The following is a 5,472-nucleotide window of genomic DNA, read 5'->3' on the forward strand; positions in this document are numbered from 1 at the left end:
GCGGCGGTGGGTGGCAAAAAAAAAAAGAAACGCATAGAGGAATGTCATCATGTTTACGTAATCCATTAACCGGGATCCTATGTTTTACGTAAACAGTGATAACCGGGGTCCTATGTTTATGTATTCGTATACCGCTTTTCCCGCGCTGCCCTCTCCCCTGCGCCTGCGAGTACCCCCCGCGCTCCACGCCTTCCTTTAGCCCCATGGGTTAGAACGGTTCTATTATCTCTACTAATGACTAATTAAAATTGTTATCATACCGAAAAAAATTCTACAAATCTGATTTCTCGATTTCCCAACTAGACACACCTTGCCAAAGAATCATCTTCAAAAAACTGCCTATATAAACCGCGACATCACGAGACACGAGGGAGAGAATAAAAATCAGTTCTGTATAACTCTGTATAAGTCTGTGTAATTACACTTTTCAAAGTTATATCATCAGTGCAAATTCTGAAGCGACCGTTTTACCGCTGCCAAAGACCCTTTCACTCCAAGCGACCAGAAACATCATCAGATCGTTGAGGCCTCCAAACGTCAGGAAACTTCGAAAATACGCTTCTAGAAAACAGTAATTCCCTCCTTTCAATTACTTATTTCGGAAACCTAACCAGATCACTCTCTAGAAAAAAATCTTAACCAATCTCCCTTTTAGTCTCTGCACTCTTAATTTTTCGCTTCTTCTTTTCAGCTCACCTATCGTCTTTATCCTTCCTATTCATTGATTTCTTCGATAGATTCTATATCCTTTACTTAGAAGCCTGACAATAAAACATTTTTGTACAATATTTAAAAATCGTAGTAAGTGATCGGCCACGTACACGCCTTTCCCGCGCGGCTAAACGAAACGCGGTCTACGAACTCAACGCCTCAGGGAGACCCGTCGGCTTCTAGACGAGGCCTATCAAGCGTATCTCAGTAGCATAAATAGTAATAATAATGACAGCAATAATATTACCGCTAATGGTTTAAATAGCGATAGTATTAATAACGATACGTATAATAATCGAACTAGTAATAATAACAATAATGATAATAACAATGATATTCATCCAGTCGAAATCCTTCCCTTTCGGTCTTCTTCCCTTGCAGAATCAATCTCGTCACAGTTAACACAAAGAATATTTTCTGACACTCCGCCTTCTTCTCGTCCCGCTTCTCCCGCTGATTTAACGTCAAGTGTGCAGTTCTTAGATGAAGTCCCCTCTCTCCATTCTGGTTACTACGGTAATTCCCAATCATTAACTTCTCTCTTTTCTTAGTTTCAAATTTTTATCAAACCCCTTCTCCCAAACACTTTTACCATAGATTTGGAAACCGCAGCGCGTTAAAACCGCAATAACCGAATAATCACCAAAGACCCTTATACCTGTTTTCCTTTCCCACTTTCTCCATCCTTTCTTAGTCTCAGAAGCTTTTTTTTTTAAATTTTTTTCCTTCCTTCTCAACATGTACATTTAACAACATTAGATAAATACAATTTAATCATGAACACACACACGCACACACCTACATACCCTAACAACATTTTTTTGTATTTAATAATTTAGGCCCGCATTAATGTCGCGAATATACCCACACATACCTACATTCACACCATTCGCTCAGTTTATTATTAAGTACCGGATAATTCTTGTAATTTAGGAAGATCCTAGTACAGTATAAAATTAAACAATTTGTTCACAAGCTAATTGAATTTTTTTAATAATAAATATAGATGTGTATGTGTGTGCGTGCGCGCTTTTCCTTTATTATTCCGTCGTACAAATATCCTGCTAGCATAGATGCACACGGTCCTGTCTCGGGTTAAAGGGATTAAATTCCTTGACCCAAAATTGGACCTACGATTGCACGATTCTTAAAATCTGAGTCATAGCGTCTTATCGAAACGTTGGCCTATGTTTCGGAATCACCTAGGTACGTTCAACTCGCTCCATGCTCTTCTATGCGGATGCGTGCGAGACAAAGCGTCTGCTCTAACGTCCTTCCATACTCCATCCTTCCTATTCCCTCTTTTTCTAAACCTATTTCCGGAGTTTGGACGCAACATTATTTTAATTTTTTGTAATAATATTTATATAACATTCTAAGAATATTTTGCGCCTATAATTAATTAAAAATATTTACAAATGCTTAAATAATGTTTACCGAAAAAAATAATTTTTTCACATAAATATAACTCATATAAAATAAATATTTACAAAATATTAAATAAACGTTTAAAAAATGTTTACTAAAATCATTCTATCACATCACAATATATTATAAAGAAAAAATATTAGGTAAATGTTAAAAGAATGTTTAATGAAATAATTTTCTCAAATGAGTAATTAATGAAAAATAAATATTCACGAAATATTAAATAAACGCTTTAAAAAATGTTAATTTGACTGTTTTAATTATTGGATCAATATTCTTGCTAAGCCTTCTCATTTTGTATCTAACCGTTATATGAATTTATTAAATTTTGTGTTTAATTTTCTATATTGAAGATGACCTGATGATAAGGTCAAAGTGTTTGTTTAAAAATTTATTTTAACATATTGAAATATGGCTCGTAGCCCTTATTGTTATTAATGTTTATTTAATAAAAAACAAATGATTAAAAAGATATTTGAGGAAAGTCACCGACATATCACTTCGTTTTTAGACAATATTTCTTACACAAAAGGTAAAAATAAAACTTTAAAAACATTAGTATAAACTAAAAAGTGTCTTCCATCATATAGTATAAGCAGTTTTATAATACTTTTTGCAATTTTGCAACAATTAATTTTTTCATAAGATAAGCAAAAATGAGCGTCTGACAAAATGACTGACACAGTAGACAGTAATATTACGTATTCCTATTCTTTTTCTTTTACAGGAATTATCTGTATAAAGTACCAACAAGTGAATGTATATAAGATATTGTAGAATCTTCTCTCTCTCTCTCTCTCTCTCTCTCTCTCTCTCTCTCTCTCTCTCTCTCTCTCTCTCTCTCTCTCTCTCTCTCTCTCTCTCTCTCTCTCTCTCTCTCTCTCTCTCTCCCTCTCCCTCTCCCTCTTCCTCTCACTCTTTCTTTGTTATAAAACATTTTTATTGAATTATATGCATATTTACTTTATTCTGCAAGATGCAAATATGTAACGCGATAGTTCTTCAAGAGTTTTTCCATACATGCCCGATTGTCTTTCCTAATCTAATAGAGCTATTTGATACTATAAAGAAACATTATAAAGATTAAGTTAACTCGTGATCAGTTTTACAGAAAGATGTGGCGGTTTACGCTGCTGACTCCAATTTTGAATTTAAAATCGTATTATGAAAAAACTAAGAGAAAAAATAATATAAATAAAACTAATTTAGGAAATTATAATACAAGTATTTAAAATAGACGTAATACTATCAATAATATAGTCACTATTATTTAAACTATACAATTTGCAAAAGAAAATCGTAAGAATTTTATTTTCGTATTCATAGAATTCGTTTTTAGTTTGAATTGGTATAGAAACAAGCCACAAATACACAAATTATGAGTTTATATTTTTTTTATTAGTTAAACAAATTATTTATTAGAATTAATAAAGTAAAACGAATATATAAAATGAGGCTTGAAAGTGTTACGTCCGGACTCCACAGTTCTTTTCTTTGACTAAAAACTTTCGTTATCACCATAAAAATTATTAACAAGTAATACCGGTAGACCATCTGTAACCATGAGAGGTTACAATAGCGACGAGCCAAAAACATTTACCTTTTTGAACTAATAATCCACTCGGGACGTAGTCGTTGGATTAGATATTTGAACCAAGTGCCAAATAGGCGAATTTTATCCCGAGGAACAAGCAGAATAAATAGATTAGTATTATAAAACAGCAGTTGTCTGTAATAAATGACACATGTGGCTCTAAATTATTGGACATCCGGCAAAAAGTCGATGACGAAAGTTATCTTAGACACATACCTTTGTATCCCATTTCACAACTAATCCTTAATCCTAAGCCTAGATTAGGCCAACAGCACACGTGTGCTCTGCACTCGGCACCACTAACTCGCCAATATAAAAAGAGGCCCTCCACGAGGAACGCGTAGTCAGAAGTCAGCAGTCAGTCATCAGTCACTTTTCACGCAGTCGTCAGTTATCAGTTGTCAGTCAAACTTCATCTCCGAAATTGCCGGTTCGCGATTACACGCTAGTTACGTCAGTAAAACTTCATCTTTGACACGAAATTTTGCCGATCTGTGATCTTAACCGATCATAGTGGTAAGCCGCGATCCGTCAGATCGAGTGATCTATTTGTTATTACTGTCAAGTAATAAGAGTGACTCGACCGGAGCCTCCACATCCGAGTGGCAATCCTCCGAGTATTGGGACCAAAAAATTTCGGCCGTTAGATCTACCCACATCCGCAGAACAACAGTAAGTCCCATTCACACGCACACACACGCACACGCACACACGCACGCACGCACGCACACACATATATATAAGAACTATTCGCTATAATTTACACTAAATTGTAGCGTCGCGTCTAAACCGTCCCTACAAGGGATGGCTTAGAACCCGGATCTATCAAGAAGCGCGGATACTCTTGGACGAAGAGTTCAGAAAGTACCTCGGAGGTTTACGAGAACAGAATCGTCCGGCTGAGGACCACTTGCCACCACCACCACCCTCGTCACCGCCGGCTAATCAGTTAGAGGTTATACCTCCCCCTCCTCGACCACCTTCACCTTCCCCTCAACCACTTTCACCTCCCCGTCAAACACCTTCACCTCCCCCTCAAACTCCTTCGCCTCGCCCTCGATCTCCTTCATTCGCGTTTTCGGACACACTGACGGAGAGAATCTTTCCAGATACCCCACCACAATCATCCGATTCGTCGGTAGACCCGATTTTCCCCAGAGAAATTCCGTCCCCGACGAACTCTACGGACAGCGTGGAGTTCTTTGAGGAAATTCCTCCATCCCTACCTATATCCTATTTTCGAATCCTAGAGAGTGACAATCTCGAGTCACTCATCACCCAATTCCCGCGGACTACTACCGCATCCATCCCTTAGGGGGCCTACACAATCGGCCCTCATTATTTCGATCCTGAAGAAATCCGTAATGCTATCACTGGTCAAACCTCAACATCCTATATCCCCGTATTCCTCCCGAATTCCGCCAATCCATTCCTAATTCCAGTGGGATTCTTTTAAAACCTTTTCCCTTCTTCTTCCGTTTCCATCCACGAAATAGATTGATCAAAACTCATCCGACTCTCCCGATTACATAATGTACATAAAGCGCATGCTGAATAGACTGTTGCGGTATTTATGTAATGTATAGACTAATTATAGTAAATGCGCCGATTATTATATAACAATCTGTTATTCGTATCTTTTAGTAAGCAAGATAAAAATAAATAATGTTAGTAATTATAATACATAAAAATAAATAATGTTAGTAATTATTCTTCTCGCTCTCGTTCACTTTTGAAAC

The 5,472-nt window shown here is 36.7% G+C and overlaps 1 protein-coding gene across 4 annotated transcripts in view; it reads right to left on the bottom strand.

Annotated features, from left to right (window-relative positions):
* LOC108757166 (alpha-methylacyl-CoA racemase) overlaps positions 1 to 5,472 on the bottom strand; it is a 229,404-nt gene that overhangs the window by 141,615 nt on the left and 82,317 nt on the right. The gene's annotated exons all lie outside the window — the stretch shown is intronic.

This window comes from Trachymyrmex septentrionalis, unplaced genomic scaffold (assembly GCF_001594115.1).
Source record: "Trachymyrmex septentrionalis isolate Tsep2-gDNA-1 unplaced genomic scaffold, Tsep1.0 scaffold133, whole genome shotgun sequence".
In the NCBI taxonomy this organism is placed as follows: domain Eukaryota; kingdom Metazoa; phylum Arthropoda; class Insecta; order Hymenoptera; family Formicidae; genus Trachymyrmex; species Trachymyrmex septentrionalis.